The sequence below is a fragment of the Meriones unguiculatus genome, chromosome 19, assembly GCF_030254825.1.
Source record: "Meriones unguiculatus strain TT.TT164.6M chromosome 19, Bangor_MerUng_6.1, whole genome shotgun sequence".
Classification (NCBI taxonomy): Eukaryota; Metazoa; Chordata; class Mammalia; order Rodentia; family Muridae; genus Meriones; species Meriones unguiculatus.
The window spans coordinates 56344486-56362782 of record NC_083366.1 but is presented as its reverse complement, the minus strand read 5'-3'; the positions used below and the strand labels follow the sequence as shown (position 1 = coordinate 56362782).

Genomic DNA, 18297 nt, shown 5'->3' with positions numbered 1-18297 from the left:
TACCTGAGGATGGCTCGCTTGTCTTCTAGTGTGTTGCCGACCTAGGTGCTCAGGAAAGGTGTTGTCAACGCATCTACAACATTAAATGGAAGCTGTTGGGGCATGAGCCCCTATGCACACATATATGTACACACGTGTGTGTGTGTGTGTGTGTGTGTGTGTGTGATGTTTATGTGTGAATAACACACAAACACATAAAAGGACATCTTTGCCTTCGTTTTTTTCAGTCAATGGCTCGCATGCCTGTGAAGCTAGCAAGACTGAAATCTGTAGGGCAGGCTGACAGACAAGACACACTCAGATCTGATGCTGCAATCTTGGGACAGATTCTCATCTCTCAGAAACACCAATATTTGCTCTCAAGTCCCTCAAAGACTGAATACAGCTCGCCCATATCATCAAGGGTAATTTACATAAGGCCAGATAAACTGTAAAATGTCTGTCACATCATATTCATTATCTTTCTGGAAGTAACTAAATGCCTGGCATGAAGTAGTTTAAGGTGTTAAAGACTGCTGGGTGTGATGGTGCATGACTCTAATCTAATCCCAACACTCCGGAGGCAGAGGCAAGAGAATCTCTGTGAGTGTCAGGCCAACCAGGGCTGTATAGTGAGGCCCTGCTTCCAACAAACAATCAACAGCAAGAGCATAGGGCTGGGGAGATGGCCCAGTCAGCAAAGTGCCTGCCACACAAGGCGAGGACCCGAGTTTGGTCCCTAACATCCACGTGCAGGCACGGCAGTGTGCATCTGTAATGTGCGCTGAGGGTCACACACACGGGGATCCCTGGAGCTCCTTGGTGACTTCCAGGTTTAGTAAGAGACCCCTGTCTCACAGCGAGGGTGGAGAGTGGGCAAGGAAGACACCTGCTACCAACCTCTGGCCTCCACACGCACAAACACACACACATGTACAGCACACACAGAGAGAAAGAGGGACCGAGACAGATAAAGAGACGATGTAACAGGATTTTTAAGAGTAAGACAGAAGGGGGCTCCTTTTATATTAGTGACTCGGTTCAGTTAAAAATATGGAATAAAGAAGCCAGTTCTCGCCGGAGCTTGGGGAAGGCAGTCTCTCTGTCCGGCCCTGAGGGAAGAGCTCGCGCCAGGTCGGACGCCGTGCGCTGTCAGCATGGGCAAAGGAGACCCCAACAAGCCGCGGGGCAAGGTGTCCCCGTATGCCTTCTTCATGCAGACCTGCCGGGAGGAGCACAAGAAGAAGCACCCCGACTCCTTGGTCAACTTCGCCGAGTTCTCGAAGAAGTGCTCCGAGAGATGGAAGACTATGTCTGCAAAGGAAAAGTCGAAGTTTGAAGATTTGGCCAAGAGAGCCAAAGCTCATTATGACAGGGAGATGAAGAATTAGGTCCCTCCCAAAGGGGAAAAGAAAGGGAAGAAAAAAGATCCCAATGCTCTGAAAAGACCACCGTCTGCCTTCTTCCTGTTTTGCTCTGAACACCGCCCAAAGATCAAAAGTGAACACCCGGGCCTGTCTATTGGAGATACTGCAAAGAAGCTGGGTGAGATGTGGTCTGAACAATCTGCCAAAGATAAGCAGCCGTATGAGAAGAAGGCCGCTAAACTAAAGGAGAAGTATGAAAAGGATATTGCTGCATACCGTGCCAAGGGTAAAAGTGAAGCAGGAAAGGAGGGGCCTGGTAGGCCAATAGGCTCAAAGAAGAAGAATGAACCAGAAGATGAGGAGGAGGAGGAAGAAGAAGACTATGATGAAGATGAGGAGGAGGAAGATGAGGAGGAAGAATAAGTGGCTGTCCTAAAATGTGTGGAGTGTTTGTGCTCAGGCAATTATTTTGCTAAGAATTTGAAATTCAAGTGCAGCTCAACATTAGCATCAGTATAAAAACTGTACAGATTTTTGTATAGCTGATGCGGTTCTTTGTAGAAAAATACTTTTTTTAAAAACAGGAGTTTGTAGCTTTTTCAGGGGCTACAAAGTACAGTTAGATTTAAAGCTTTTGATGTTGAATGTTCCTAAATATTTAATGGTTTCTTTAATTTCTTGTGGTAGCAAAAAAAATAAATAAATAAATAAAACTTCATAGGAATTTGTATTACCAGTAAATTTTTTTAGGATGTTGAATTTTTTGTTTTGTTTTTTTTTTAAATTTGTAATAAAATAATGTTTATTAAAAATATGGAATAAAAATAAATCCGGGGAGAACTTCCTCTTGTTGATGTCTGTGTTTATTTTCTGTACCAGAGGCGACTGGAGGCCACGCTCAGTTTTGGGGTGCCGAAAAGCAGTGCTGCAGAAGTCTCCTAACCCAGGATCACGTGGTTTGTGTTGTCTCTGACGTTAACTCCATGACCTAGATCGCCCTGAAATCACCCTGTGAGGGGTTTCCGTTGCGGATGTAAACACGTTTTTGTTATAATCCCAAGTGGGGGAATTTCACTTTGTCCACACCTGTTCATTGTCTCGTGTGGAGCGTGGTCTTTGCCAGCTGGAATTAGTTGAGTGCTGAGGACTTTGAGGGGTATAAATATGACAGCCCAAAGGAAGAAGGCGCGGTAGCTTGGGGGAGATGGGGGACTGCTTGCTGGTTTGCTGGTTACCTGGACGTAACCTGATGACAAATATTGATTGTTATTGCCCCCAAAAGAAGCCTTATGACCCTACCCAGCAGGAAAAAGTAAAGAAGGCTATTTTCCCTTCCCGTCCTTTTTCCCCTACCTGGGGTTGGAGGGTTGGAAGGGAGATGTAAGCTCTAAGGAACTCCCCAAATAAAGTAGAATTTGAAAAACTAGCATCTACAGGTTTCCCCATTAGTAAAATGGTGGCATTGCGCACCCCACTGGCAGAATTGTTATAAATAAAATACAGAAATATTCATCAAATCCCCACCACTGTTCTGGTGCCAACTAAGCTGCATCTTCAACCCTTTCTCTACCTACCCATCCATCCATCCATCCATCCATCCATCCATCCATCCATTAATGGGATATCACTATGTAGTCCTGGTTGGCCTGAAACTGACTGTGTGGACCAGGCTTGCCCTCAAATTCACAGAAATCCTCCTGCTTCTGCCTCCCGAGTGCTGGGATCAAAAGCATGTACCACACCGTGCCTGGTTTATTATTCTTTTGATACAGGTATGCCTAAATTACCTAGACTGGCCTTACATTCTCCATATAGCCCAGGTGGCCTTAAAATCTTGTAATCTTCCTGCCTCTGCGTTCCTAGTGGCTGGGATTACACACTTGGGATTCCAGGTCCAGCTTGAAGTGCTCTGTATCTTTAATTCTGTTTGGAGCCTCTGCTTCATGCTTGACATCTTTCAGCGCTGGAGCTACAACAGCAAAGGCGCAGATCCGATCCCTGCCCTTGGCTGAGCTGACATTCTGTTTATGAAGACTGGCAATGCAGCAAACAGTTGCCAAGGGGGAAATACACAGGTGGCAACGGTGATGAGCGCTAAGGAAGAAGGTGGCGCAGAAAAGGTGCTGTGGCTTGAATTTGTCCCCTGGCACAATGCTGCTGAGGGGTATGACATCTTCAAACAGATAAGATACTGAGGGCTGAGCCTCAGGACTGGGTTCATGCCCCTTATCACAACAGCGGATTTGTTATAAAAGCAAGATCCATCTTGCTCTCTCTCACTCTCTGGCTTTCTGCCATAGCGAAAACGTCTTCTTGATTTGGAACTTCACAAGCACCAGAACCATGAAAAATCGGTTTTCTTCTTAGACATTGTCCTGCCTGTAGCATTGTGTTGTAGTGATAAGAGCTCAGGCTCAGTGGCCCAGGCTCAGCATCTTAATAGTCAGTGGGAAAAGATCAGCTTGATGACAGAGTGAATTTTAGGCTAGCTGGGGCTGTGCAGTGAAATCCTGTCTTTAAAAACAAAAAGGGGATGGAAAGTTGGCTCAGCAGTTAAGAGCACTGACTGCTCTTCCAGAAGACAAGGGTTCAATTCCCAGCACCCACATGGCAACTCAAAACTGCTACTCCAAGATCCAACACCCTCACACAGACATACTTGCTGGCAAAACATGAATGCACAAAAAAATAAGTATTAAAAAAACAAACACAAAAGAATTAGAAGTATGGAGAGAGGAGGAAGAAGCATAGAGATCCCCCCATATGGATATACGGGGAAGCTCAGTCCTGGCATAGGGAACAGTGAGTGTGTGCAGGCCGGCACTCTGCTCTAGCTAAAACAGTGGGGGGGGGGGCAGTAGTCACTTTTCTGGTGCTGAGACAAACACCATGATCAAAACCAACTTACGGAAGGTTTTATTCTGGTTGACAGCCCCAGAGAGTAGAAGTCCATGATGGCAGAAAAGGCAGGGCAGAGGAGAGGGAAGTAGAAAAAGTCTTCATTCACAACATACGCGTGTTATCCAGTCGGAAGTTCCGAGAAGGCCATGTGACGACACCTTCTTCAGGACTGCTTATCTGTGATTGGATTTAAAAGGTGCTGTCTCAAGGAAGTTAGGTCAGGCGGCCTGGGCTGTCACATCCTGAAGTACGTTCTGCCGTCTTGGTAAGAAAGATGCTGATACTCTCAAAGCAGACAAGTGAACGCTCTGCCCTATGAGGGGAACAACAACAAAAACTCACTGTGAAGATTTAACCACTGACTGTGCCAGATGGAGTGGCTCAGGCTGTGATCTCAGCACGTGGACACAGGGGTAGAGAGAGGTTCCTGAAAGTCTTAAGGCCACGTTAGCCATGTCTAACATAGCAAGACCTGTCTCAAGACAGAACAAAGCAGGATTAACAACTGAAAATGTGATTGTCTGGGGATAACAGAAAGCTATTTGTCCATTTTTTTTTCTTCTCTTTTGCTTAGGGGTCTTTTAAAGATGCCATTACTTGTAACAACATGTGATTTGATTTGAGCATTTTAAAGAGCTTATTAAAACAGATGAATGTAGAGAGGGGCATCTGAAGAATGGTAACTGCAGGAAATGGATGCCAAGCTCCAGCCTGTGTTGAGTGTGTGAAGCATACGAGTCGCTGGATCACAGGTTTGAAACTAGCCTGCATTGCATGACGACATCTTCCCTCAGAACCAAATAATAATAACAAACATTCACATGTTTAAAATGAGTCACTGGGAGCGAAAATGACTGCTTAACAAAAATTAGTGTAAGAGACAGAACATGGGCACATACTTACCCAGCATGTGTGAGGCCCTGAGTTCAATTCCAATATAGATGGGGGAGAGGAGAGTAAAAGCGACTTCAACAAGTTATTTGTCTAAAGGGAACCCATGTAAAACATTTCCAGACATGTATATAAGTAGGAAAACAGCTCAAGATTACAAGGAAAAGCTACCAGTAGAAAATCATCCAAGATGTCACAGATGTTGGGAGTAAGAACTTTGCAACATCTGTTAGAAATACTCAAAGACTGTAGTGGGGGAGGGGAGGATGACAAACCTGTTGTCATAGCAACTAAAGATACAGGGATTTGAGTGGGAAGCTATCTAAAATGGAAGTACTTTTAAAGATCCAAATTGAGCAAGAAGATGCAACAGGCAATGAGTTTTATAAAAACACAAGCAAGAAGGGAAGATGCAGACGGAGGGAATTACAACAAACCAGCAGACTCCTGAGGGCAGGAGGCAAGAAGCAGGAGGCTAGAGCTGCAATGTATCCCTTCAACAAGGGAGTGGTGTCCAAATAGCCTTCTAACAGCTCAACAGAGGTGGGGTATCTAAGTCAGTATGATTAAAAGATAATCAGTGATATGATTAAACATTTCTCAAAAGCAGATATAAAAGTAACCAATGTGAGCCGGGCATGGTAGCACACACCTGTATTCCCAGCACTCAGGGAGGCAGAGGCTGGCAGATCTCTGTGAGCTCGAGGCCAGCCTGCCTGCTAAATGAAAAAATGTTCAGCATCAGGAAAAGAAACTGAAAACTGTAGTGAGATTTCCTCCCACCCTGAATGGAATGTCGGTAAACAAAACAGCAGCAGCAATAATAAAAAAGAAATGTGAGCCAGATACAAAGAAAAAAGTCATATGCATATATATGTATATATGTATTATTATCATTATGAATAATTATTGTTATATGATTATATATCTAAGTATAATACTTATATGATTATAATTATAAATTTTAATTTATAGTATACACTATATTATATGTTATACATATTTATCATGTCCCTTATGGAAAACAATGTAGGGGATCCTTAAAAAGCTTAATAAAATAAAAATCACTATTGTAACAAAATGACCACTAGCCAGCGTATACGCACAGTATACTTCTCTTTGCTGTAGTCCTGCTCATGATAACTAAAACGCAGGATCAAACTGAGCTGTCCATTGTTAGTGAAATAGATCTCAAAAATGTGATAACATACATTTGAAGTATTATTCAACCACAAAAGGATGAAATCCTGGCATTTGTGGCAACTTGGATAGAATGAGGTAGTATTATATTAAGTGACGGGAAGACAAAAAACACCATGATCTTACAGGTAGAAACCTAAAACCCTCATAGGCACAGAGATTACAGTCTCTAAGGGGGGGGGAGGGGGAATGAAAGGGATCTGCTATAGTGCTTAAGTACAGGTCCCTGGAGGAAATGGTTCTAGGCTTGTACAGCATGAAAGGGCAAGCACACTTGGCAACAATTCAACATATGCTTGGCAAAGAGCTAAAAAGGCTGTCCACGGGCTCCCAGCATAAGGAATGACCAATGTTAAAGGAGCTGGGTGTACCAGTTACCCTGACTTGGCTGTTACACAGTGTATAAATGAACCTACCTATCATGATGCACCCCTAAATATGTACAACCAAAAAAAAAATTAAACAAAGAAGGCTGGAACTGAAAATTAAACATCTGAAATGAAAAATAAGCAAAAGCCAAACCCCACCCCAGGACAAGTCAACAGCAGATTAGAAGAAATGTCCTTGAGTGTGAAAATTCTTTTACAGACATCATCCAACCTGCTTGAAACTGGTCTTATAAAAATCTAAAACTGATGAACATGTTAGTTTGTCCATTAAATGAAGTGTGCACATCAAGTCTTACTGATCACCAGGAAAGCATAAATTAAAGCCAGTATTTTTATAGCTGGTAAAATGGCTAATTTGTTGTAATGGACGATGATTGATATTGACAAGACAAAGAAGGACTTGTACTCCGGAGCACAGCCAGCAGAGGTCCCCTGCAATGCAGCTCCTATCTTAAACCGTTCAACCCATGCCCATCTTGACCCAGAAATTCCACAGACGTGCCCAAACAATCAAAAATATATTTCCACAAAAATAGAGAAGGGATTGCCACGGGAGCTTTGCAGTAACCAAAGATGGACCGACAAGAGGATGACTAAACGAAGGCTGGCAATCTGGACCACGGAATGCACGTGAGTCAACGATTTCAAGAGTGAGCTATGTGTAGCTCTCTGCGGCCGTGCAGGTGAACTTCAGGAATCCGGTATTGAGGAAAAGCCATGAGACATGAAAAAGCACGGACTCCGTGAGTCAGTTTTTGTGAGATGATACAGTGAGTTACCATAGGTAGAAAGTACCTAAATGTTCATGGCTCCAAGGACTTCAGGGACCTGTGGACAGTCGGCATGTTAACCAAGGCTGTGGTGGCTTGGACACACAGTTACAAAAAACACAGCAAAATCTGCACCCGAGATTTAGCATCTCATTATACTTTGAGTTTCAAGTTTTTTAAATGTGAATTCTTTGGGTTTTCTAGAACAAAACAATAGCCTCCGTATGAATAGTCCCCTGCCAGTTAATTGAGTCTAGAAGGGTGGAAAGTCTAAAAGTCCTTCAGTCCTATTCCACATGTGTTTGTGGGAATTCCTATATGCCCAATGAATTAAACTTTAATGTATATAACTGGTAACGTTAATACCATAAACTTTCTTCCCTAAAGGACTATATACGTGCTTAAATATTAGAGACCACTAAAACCTCAGAATGGTGTCCTGCAAAATCCATGCCAGAATGCTTAGACAAAGACTTCCTTTAATAGGAAGGTCAGAGTTCCTTTCCAGGCTGAAAAAGTGCTGCATAGTCCCACTGTGACCCAGCTCAAGAATTGTTCACTTTAAGAAAGCAAAAAGGCTAGGATGCAAAGTAGAACTTTATCTATCCCTGAGTTTCATCATGTCCCTTGAGTAGATTTTTAAATCATATTTAAGGGCCCTTCAACTTCATTTGGGGCAGTGACTGAATATCATGTTACCATAGAGTTTTCTAAGTCAACGAACAAAACTGTAAACAAAATCAGTGGCCCTAGAAACATATTGATAACGATCAGTTTCACAGAGTCGTTTTGACAGAAGCAACATACTTGAGAGGGTATAATTTATCACTTCCTCCCAGGCAAGACAACCTCAGGAGTGATCCGTAGAAGGAATGAGGTGAGCTGGACAGCCGTGCATCCGTTGCTGACAGGCCAAGTCTCGGGTTCCAACCCCTCCCCTCAGGCCTTTGCGATTCCAGGAGTGTCCCTTAGAGATGTTTTTGTCTGTTCTAATCAGGTATCTGGGGTTTGCTGTCTTTTAGATCTCCTAAATAAGGGCCTGCTCTGACTCTGTGACTCCTGGGAACAGCATGTGATAAGTGTGGAGAGTCCCAGTTCTGCGATGCCACTCAGCCCGGATGTTGATAATTGTCATTCCTGATCTTGTAAGATCAGCAAGCACGAACACCAGTGAAAATCAGCATATTGCAGCTACAGTAAAAGCCGTACTTAAAGAGGAAAATGAAATTACCTGTTTGGAAAAAGAAACCTCTGGACTTGGCAATCTCGTTCTCTTTCTGCTTTCCATGGATTTTAGATACTTTCATAGCAGGCTCTCATGGTATTGGTTCTCCTGTGGCTGCCTTAATTCATTAGCACATGCTATCCATGGATAGCATGCAGCTGGATTGTCTTCTTCTGTAAGGCTGAGAAGGCACTTCCCTGTCTGTGCTGCCTCTTTCTTGTAGACAGATTATCAGGCTCCCATGAAGAAAACTGAAAAGAATGTCCCCGAGAGTCTGTGTGAAATCCTGATCAAGTGTTTTAAATATATGCAAAAAAAATAGAGCAGGTGCTATCTCTGTTTTAAATATTCTGAAGAATTTGCACAGAACAACAACTCAATACAACACATGTTCTTGATGAGATCCTGCTCTAGGAAAAGAACGTAAGATAATCACTAGGAGCTGTTAGTTTGGGTCAGCAAGATGGCTCAGCAAGTAAATGAGTCTGCCATCATGCCTGATGGATGACCTGAATTTGATTCTCAGACCCACATAGTGGAAGGAGAAAACTGACCTTCGAATAGTGTTCTCTAACCTTCACAGTCACACCTCTGCACGCACATGCAGGCCCTCACCCCTGCACAATAAATGCATAAGGTGTTTTTGTTTGTTTGTTCTAAAAAACAAAAGAAAGAAAATATGTGGCCAGCCAGATAGCTCAGCAGTAAAGTTGCTTGCCACCAAGCCAGATAACCTGAGTTCCATCCTTGAGACACAAATAGTGCAGAGTACCAACTCCTGACAATTGTCCTTTGACGTACACATATGGAACACACGTGCAAATGTAAACAAAGTGAAACAGAGAAAAGATGGCCTTTAATTGATGTTGATGTATCAATATTAATTAATCAGTCATGACAAGTGTGCCACAGAAATGTTAAGGCGTTCACAACAGCACAGTCTCTTGGTAATTTTCTGTAAATCTAAAACTTCTCTAAAGATTTAAGGTTTACTTAAAAATTTTGAATGAGCACAGAAGCTTTTGAATGCTGCAAGCGTAAGTGCATGATAAATGTTTGAGGTGACACCAGTGTCCATTCCCCTTAGCGATTCATTACACATTTGTATATCACGCTGGGCTCCTAGAAGGTAAGGTGATAAGGTCATGAGTCGGAAGACAACCTGGGTTACATCGCTAGTACAGGCCAGCTCAGACTACATAGTGGCACTCTCACCCAAATAACCTATAAAACAAAAAGAAACATCACACTATACAGTCGCTGTTGTCAAGTTACAGTATTAGCATTGGGAAGTATAGGTTGTGTAAGGCCTTGGGTTCAATTCCAAGCATTTAAAAAAAATATTTTAATGAATAAAAAAGTTTAAAGAAGAAGGGACAAGTAACACCAGCGGTGTTTCTTAGAACACATGACTCAGATTGTTTGAGCTGCACCTAACCTGAAAGCCTCCTTACTGAGGTCCAGCTTCCATAATAGCAGGAAGTCCTGCCCTGTTTTGATGTCTATATGACAATGGCCAGCGTGATAAGATATCTGTAAGGTGCAATAGTGGCACACATATCTTGGAGGTAACCAATAGCTGTGTAATTGGACGTAAGGCCTACTTAGCAGGAGGGAAATCATGACTAAGTATCTAGCCAAGTATCTGGGGCTAGTGAGGTCATGGATCTTGGAGAAGAACCTACTACTATCTCTGTATTAAACTGCCACAATTTCTAACTGGATTCTAAACTACATCCTTTCGAGTGTAGTGCTTACCCTTCATCAAAGAAGCTTCTCTTTACAGAACACAGAGCCCATAGCAGAAACAAACAACTAGTTATAATGCAGAGATAAATGGATTTCAGGGAACTGAGCTCCAGTGGGTACATCTACAATGCAACCCCTACACCCAAGGCTCAGAAATAGCCTAGGAAAGGGATGAGAAGATTGTAAGAGCAAGAAAACCAGGAAGTCTGACGTGATATTGCACCTCCTAGAAATGACAGGGAAGCTATACTCAGAACACCTCGGTAACACAGCTGCCTAAACCAAAGCTGAAAAATGACAACACCAATATACAGGTTAACAGGGAAGGGGGGAATCTCATGGGTTTCCATTCCTCAACAAGAACTACAGGCAACTAATGACTGCTGAGAGAGAAAGAGTTAACCTCTCCTTGGGATTAGCTAAAACAAAATGACCAGCCCTAAAATAATATACACATACAATACACTAAACAGATTCAACAGGTTATTAGTGTGTATCTACATATGTTCATACATATATACATATATATAAATAATAATAAAAAATGCCATTAATTTAAGAGAGTGCAGGGGACCCTCTCTTAAAGAGAGAGGGAGGAAACAGAAAAAGGAAAAGTGAGGTAATTATATTCTAATTTTTAAAAATGCTAATTAAAATGTTAATGACACATGAAAATCAGCAGCAGGAAGATACAGAGTTTACTTGACTTTTTTATATTCTATTGTTATATATTGTTTATCAAGGAAAGTAAAAGAGATTAGTAGAAAAGTCACCTGCTGGACGTGAATAGCTTCATATCTACTTAATTATTTTTATTACATTTATCACAAATGATTGGTCATCAATAAGAATTTAAGGGAAACTTATTCCTGATCAGGGAAATCACAAAATGTTAGACCAGGCTGGCCTCTAACTCACAGAGATCTGCCTGCTTCTGCCTCCCTGAGTGCTGGGATCACAGGGGTGAACATTAATTTTCTTAATCAGACAGGTAATTATTGCAAATGGTTTTCGGGAAGAAAAAAAACAGTCACTTCTCCAGCCAGGGAAGCAGGAAGTCTAACTGCCTATCCTCGCCTCTTTCTCCTCTCCTCCAAATCCAATGCCCCAGTCTCATTCCCAGCTCTGGAGCAGACTGCCAGTTCCCACCTCCCAGTGACCCTTTCCCTGTCACCCTCATCTCCGGCAGATAACAGATCTTCCCAGCCTAACTGGCCTCCCCTGACTCACTGCTTTACCCAGGCTCCAAATGTACATAGCAAAAAAGATTATTAAAAGCTGCAAAGAAAAAAGACCAAGTGACATAATGGCAGGCCTATTAGATTACACCTGACTTTTGGGCAGATGGACTACAGCCTCTGAGAGGCCACAGGGCCACAGATGCCATCTCAAACTTCTGTACACAACAAAGCTTTCAATCACAAAACATGGAGAGTATAAGACATTCTGCGATAAAACCAAATTTAAGCAATACTTATCTTAAAATCCATACCTACAGAAGGTGCTAGCAGGGAAATTCCAACCTAAAGAAGTAACCACACTCAAGAAAACACAAGGAATAAAATAATCCCAGACTGGCCAATCAAAAGAGAGGGTACACACACACAGAGCCAACAACAAAATAACAAGAATCAACAAACACTGCTCACTAATATCTCTCAATATTCATGGTATCAATTCCAAAATTAAAAAAAAAAAAAGACTAACATATCCATCCTTCTGTGGCATCCAAGAAACACACTTTAGCTTTAACTTTCTAGACAGACATCGTTTAGGGGGAAAAAATCGAAAAGGATATTCCAATAAAAAGAAACTGAAAAGTGAGCTGGGTAGCCCTTTTAATATCTGACAAAATAGACTTCAAATCAAAAAAAAAAAGGACACTACATATTTATCAACGGAAAACATCTACCAAGAGGACATTGCAATTCTTAATATCTGTGCACCAAACACAGATGCACCCCACTTTTAATTTAAAAAGAAAACCACTATAGCTGATTCTCACACACTGATAGTGGGAAACTTCAGCACCCCACTTTTGCCAATAGATAGGTGATGCAGACATAACCTAAACAGGAAATGCTGGAGCTCACTGATACCATTAACCAAATGGAATGACCAGAAACTTATAGAACACTTCATCCAGACACAAAAGAATATACCTTCTTCTCAGGACCCCATGAAACTTTCTCCCAAATTGACCACATACTTAGATGCAAAGCAAATCTTAACAAATACAAGAAAATTTAAATGCACCCTGAGTCCTATCTGACCACCACAGATTAAGATTGGCTATCAACAACAGAAACAACAAAAAGCTTACAACTTATGCAAACTGAACAATGCACTACTAAATAAAAAGTGGGTCACAACAGAAATTAAGGAAGAAATTAAAGACTTTCTAGAATTGAATGAAAATAAATACACAACACACTCAAACACAATGAAACCAATTTTGGTGAGTTCACAGCACTAAATGCCTACTTTAAAAAAAAACAAAAACAAACAAACAAACAAAAAAAACACTGGAGAGATCTCATACTAGCAACTTAAAATCATACCAAAAGATCTACAACAACAACAAAAAAATGAAGAGAGAAAGAAATGACGATATTACAAGAAATAACCAAACTCAAAGCTAAAATCACTAAAATAGAAACAAACAAAAAACAATACAAAAAAATCAAGAGTTGGTTTTTTTTATTTTGAGGGAATCAATAAGATTGGCAAACGCTTATCGAAATTAACTAAAAGGCAGTGAGAGAATGTCGAAAATAACAAAATAAAAAATGAAAAGAGGGACAAACAATGGGGAAATCCAGAGAATCATAAGGACATACTTTAAAATCCTGTACTCCACTGAATTGAAAACTCAAAGAAATGGATACTTTTCTCAATATATACCACTTACCAAAGTTAAATCAAGATCAGATAAGCAATTTAAACAGACCTATAATCCCTGGTGAAATATAAGCAGTCACTAAAAGTCTCCTAAGCCAAAAAAAAAAAAGACCAGGGCCATATAGTTTTAACACAGGATTCTACCAGACATTCAAGACATTCAAAGAAGGGTTAATGCCAATACTCCTCAAATTATTCCACAAAATAAAACAGAAGGAACATTGTCCTATTTATTGTATGAGGCCACAGTTACCCTGACCCCTAAACCACCAACAAAGAAAATTTCATTCCAATTTCCCTTATGACCATAGATACTAAAAAAAAGGGGGGGGGAGGGCTACAGATCTAAACAGAGAATTCTCAAAAGAAGAGACTCAAATGACTAAGAAACACAGAAATGTTCAACACTCTTAGCCATCAGGGAAATGCAAATCAAAACTACTCTGAGATTCCATCTCACACCTGTCAGAATGGCTAAGATCAATAATATAAGTGACAGCTCTTGCTGGCAAGGATGTGGAGCAGGGAGAACACTCCTCCACTGTGAGAGTACAAACTTGTACAGCCACTGTGGAAATCAGTGTGGTGGTTTCTTAGAAGATGAGAATCGATTTAACTTCAAGATCCAGCTATACCACTTTTGGGCACATACCGAAAAGTTTCATAATACCATAAAAACATTTGCTCAACCATGTTCATTACTGCTATATTCATAATAGCCAGACCTTGTAAACAACCTGGATGTCCTTCAACAGAAGAATGGATAAAGAAAATGTGGTACATTTACACAATGGAGTATTACTTGGCCATTAAAGAAAATTAAATAATTTTCACAGGTAAATGGCCAGAATTAGAAAAAAAAAAAATCATCCTGAGAAGGGTCTCTAAGACTCAGAAAGACAAATACGATATTATCTGCTTATATGTGGATATTAGCTATTAACTCCATAATAGCCAAGCTACTGTTTGTAGAACCACAGAGGTTATGTAGAGAGTAAGGGACTAGGTGGGGGCAGACAGAACTTGCTAGGAAAGGGAAATAGAAAGTTATGGATGGATAGGAAGGGGCTGGAATGGGAAGATCAAGTAAGTGGAGGAGAGAAGTAAAGAGGGGAACAAAGGAGAGACTATGGGGAGAGACAGCTAAAATTAAGAGACTTTCAAGCAGTAGTGTGGAAACCTAACACAGCAGAAATTTCCTAAGATATATACCTACATGAAGGTAGTATAAATGAAATCACCAAATAATGGGCGAGACAGCCCCAACTGGCCATCTCTTGTCACCAAATAAAGCTTCTAGTACAGGGACTGGGTTACATCTAACTCAGTTATTGGCCAAAGGAGCCCCAGGGAATCTCCAAACAACCCAGGCTGTTGCCAAGACTATAGGTTGCTCTCTACAAACTGAGGGCAAGGCCTTCACAACCCTTTGAACAAGGATTAGTCAAGCTGGTGCCTCGCCCCTATGTCCTAGCACCTTTGGCATAGAAAGGTACTCTTGCATGTTACCAAAAGGAGAAATGTAAACCCCAACCCAGCCACAAATTCTTTGATCTAGAATGGTACCCTGCCTGTGCAATATAATAGTACAATAGTGGCACAGAGTTTGCCATTAGTAACCAACCAATATGTCATTTGACTTAAAGCATCCTCCACGAGTTGGGACCCATACTGGACACTGCTTGGGTGACCAAGAACAGAAACTTAACAATTCAGGGACTTAGAGTGAAATAAAACAATAGTGATCTATATTTTTTTAAATATCAATAAAAGGACTCCCAATGACATTATGCTATGCTCAGAGCAGTGTCTTGCCCTGCCGTCATCAAAGAAGCTTCCTCCTCAGCAGATGAAACTGAATTCAGAGACCCACAATTAGACAATGAGCAAAGAGTGAGAGGCCTTGGAACACTGCCCTAAATGGGATGTCTCCACCAAGTCCCTCCGCTCGGGGCTCCAGGAACCCTGCAGAAGAGGAGGCAGAAAGAGCATAAGAGCAGAGGGCCTGGAGGACACCGAGAAAACAGGAGCCTCCAGATCAACCGAGCAAAGCTCTTAGGACCTCAGACACTGAAGCAGCATGCACAGGGCCTGCCTGGGTCTGCACCAGGTCCTCTTCATATAGGTTAGGGCTTCCAGTTGCGTTTTTATGGGATTCCTGAGTGTGCAAATGAGTGGGTCACTGCTTCCTGTGCCTTCTCAGGCTCTTTTCCTTTTTTTTGTTTATTCTTGTCACAATTCCGCTGTGTTAATTTTTGCTTTGTCTTAGTATATTATATTTTATCTTATCTTATTTTGTTGTTATCCCTTAGAAGCCTGCTTGTTTTCTGATAAGAGACAGAAAGGGAATGGGTCCAGGGCGGTGGGGGGGGGGGCTGGAAGAGTAGAGGAAGGGGGGACTATAATCAGAATATACTATGTGATGGGGAGGAAGGGAATCCATTTTCAATTAAAGAAGGAAAAAGAAATCAAATACCTATCCAGGCCCTATGGCTTGCCCCAGTAATCCCAGCACTCTGGAAGCAGAGGCAAACACACTGCTGTGAGTTAAAATCATCTTGGACTATTTGGTGAGTTCCAGGCCAGCCTGGATTACAGAGTGAGACACTGCATCAAAATATATAACACAAAAACAATTACAGAAAAAGAGGTTATGAACTCGAGAGGGGCTTGGGGGTAACAAGGCAGTAATTTGAGGAAGGCGAGGGAGGGATGAAAATATATGAAGTCTTCCACACATCAAAAAGGAAATGAAGAAAATCAAAACCTCTCCACAAAAAAAAAAAAAAAAGTGTAACTTCCAATAGAACCGAAGGAAGGAAGGAAGGAAGAACTCAAAGAAGATATCAAGGAAGGAAGTATGGATGAAAAAGGAGGGAGGGAGGGAAGGAGGGAAAGAGAGAGAGAAATATTGTAGAAGAGTGCTATCTTGTGGCCACCTGTGATATAACATTTAAGCAAGACTGCCCAGTTTTCTAATTTTTTCGTTAAGATTTAGTTAAGATTTATGCCTGCATGTGTGCCTGTGCACCAGAAAAGGGACCAGCCCTCACTATAGATGGTTATGAGCCACCATGAGGATTCTGAGAAGTGAGCTCAGGACCTTTGGGAAAACAGCCTGTGTTTTCAACCTCTGGGTCGAATCTCCAATCCCGCCCAGCTTTTCTTAGGACTGACATCTCCTGAGTAGTACTTGTGACAAGCTTGAACAAAAGTGAAAGCAAATAGCAGTAGCGCTGGTACTCTACGTAACTGTAGTGAGAATGAGCACCCATCCTCAGGTAAGATGGCGATTGTGTGGAGCCAGCAGCCCATTTGGAAAAACTGGGATCATGTTCCACAGTTTGTGTCTTCGGTGTTCCTCTGTTAAAGGTTTGGACCTCTCGGGGTGCTGAGGGGATAGCTCAGGGAGAGAGTGCTCACTGTCAAAGCTCCAGGAACCTAGTTCAAATCCTTAGAAGCTGCATGAGACGCCAGGTGTGGCCACATGTGCCTGTAACCCCAGTGCTGAGGGGAGCAGAGACAGGAGGATTGCTGGCCACCAGCCTAATGCCACGTTCAGCGACAGACCTTGGCCAAAGGGAACAAGTCAGAGACTGATAGTGTGGGGGACCTGGTGGCCTCTGTTGGCCTCTGAATGTGTGAGGGCATGGGCGCCTGCACACATGTGTACAAACACACATAGGCATGTACACAGGTTTAGAGTCAAGTGTGCACCACAAGGTGGGAAGCCATGGAAGCTTTAGAAGGAGAGGTCCAGTGGGAGGAAGTTAGCTCTCTCTCCCTTCCTCTCTTTCCTTCCCTCTCTCCTCTTCTTCCCTCCTTCCCTCCCTCTCTCTCCCTCCCTCTGCCTCTGCATACTCTGTGCCAAGGCTAAACAGCTCTTCTTCCTCAGTGCACTCTCACAGTTTGTACTACTCCAGCACAGGCCCAAAGGCAGTGGCTCATGTGACCACGGAGAGCACCCTCAGAAAGAATTAGTGGAAATCAGCCTTTCCCCTTTCCAAACTGGGTGCTCAGGGGGCAGGAAGATCAACACTTCAAGTTCAGCCTCCTACACAGTGAGTTCAAGGCTAGCCTGGGCTTCATCAGGTCGATCCAGTCTCAAAAATAAAAATAAAAGGCTTTTCTAACATAGTCCATAGTATAGTTCAAAGACGTGTCTGTTGGTGACCGTTTTCATCTTTTCTGCATTGGGCGGTTTTCAGCTTCGAGACAACCAATATCTTATGTGTATCAAAAATAAAAAATAAGGGTAGGGTGTAGAATGGGTGGTTTCAGAGTGAGTTCCAGGCGGTCTCGTAGCCTGAGAGGCTTCTGTCTCACTAGCAGCTGTAATTACAGATATGCACCATCATTCTGAGAGGGGAGCCAGTTCAAGTGGCTTTTTCCAGATCACGTGGCTGTGGTTCATTCTTCCTGAGGCATTTTAGTCCATCTCAGGTCTTTCATTTAAGTATTTGAAGTGGGTTGTTTGGGTGTATTTTGTTGGTGGTTGTTTTTGTTAGTTTGTCTGGTCTTTCACAAAAACATACATGTATGCATTGATCATATTCACCAATCCCCCTTGCTCATTCCCCTCCCCTCGCTGTTTTTAGCCTGGGTTTCACCTTATACCTCAGGCTGTCCTTGAACTCACAGTGTAACCCAGGCTAGCCCTGAACTCAAGACCCTCCCCTGTCAGAGTTCTGGGATTACAGGAATATACCACAAGACCCAGTTGTCAATAAAATCAGTTTATTAAGTTAATGGGGAATCACTCTCAGGGTTTCATGGTGATCTGTTGGCTCTGTGTATCGACTTAGGAGAATTAGCACTTCCGTGATTTTAAGTCCCCTCGTGCCGAAGCATGCCGGTGCTCTTCCTGTAGCTTTTCTTCTTAAATAAACATTTTGTCCTGTTTGTCCACCACGTCAATGGGCTGG

General features: G+C 42.3%; 1 pseudogene; it reads left to right on the top strand.

Annotated features, from left to right (window-relative positions):
- The first annotated feature begins 1049 nt into the window (after positions 1 to 1049).
- Positions 1050 to 1888, top strand: LOC110554608 (high mobility group protein B2-like; annotated as a pseudogene).
- The last annotated feature ends 16409 nt before the right edge of the window (positions 1889 to 18297 follow it).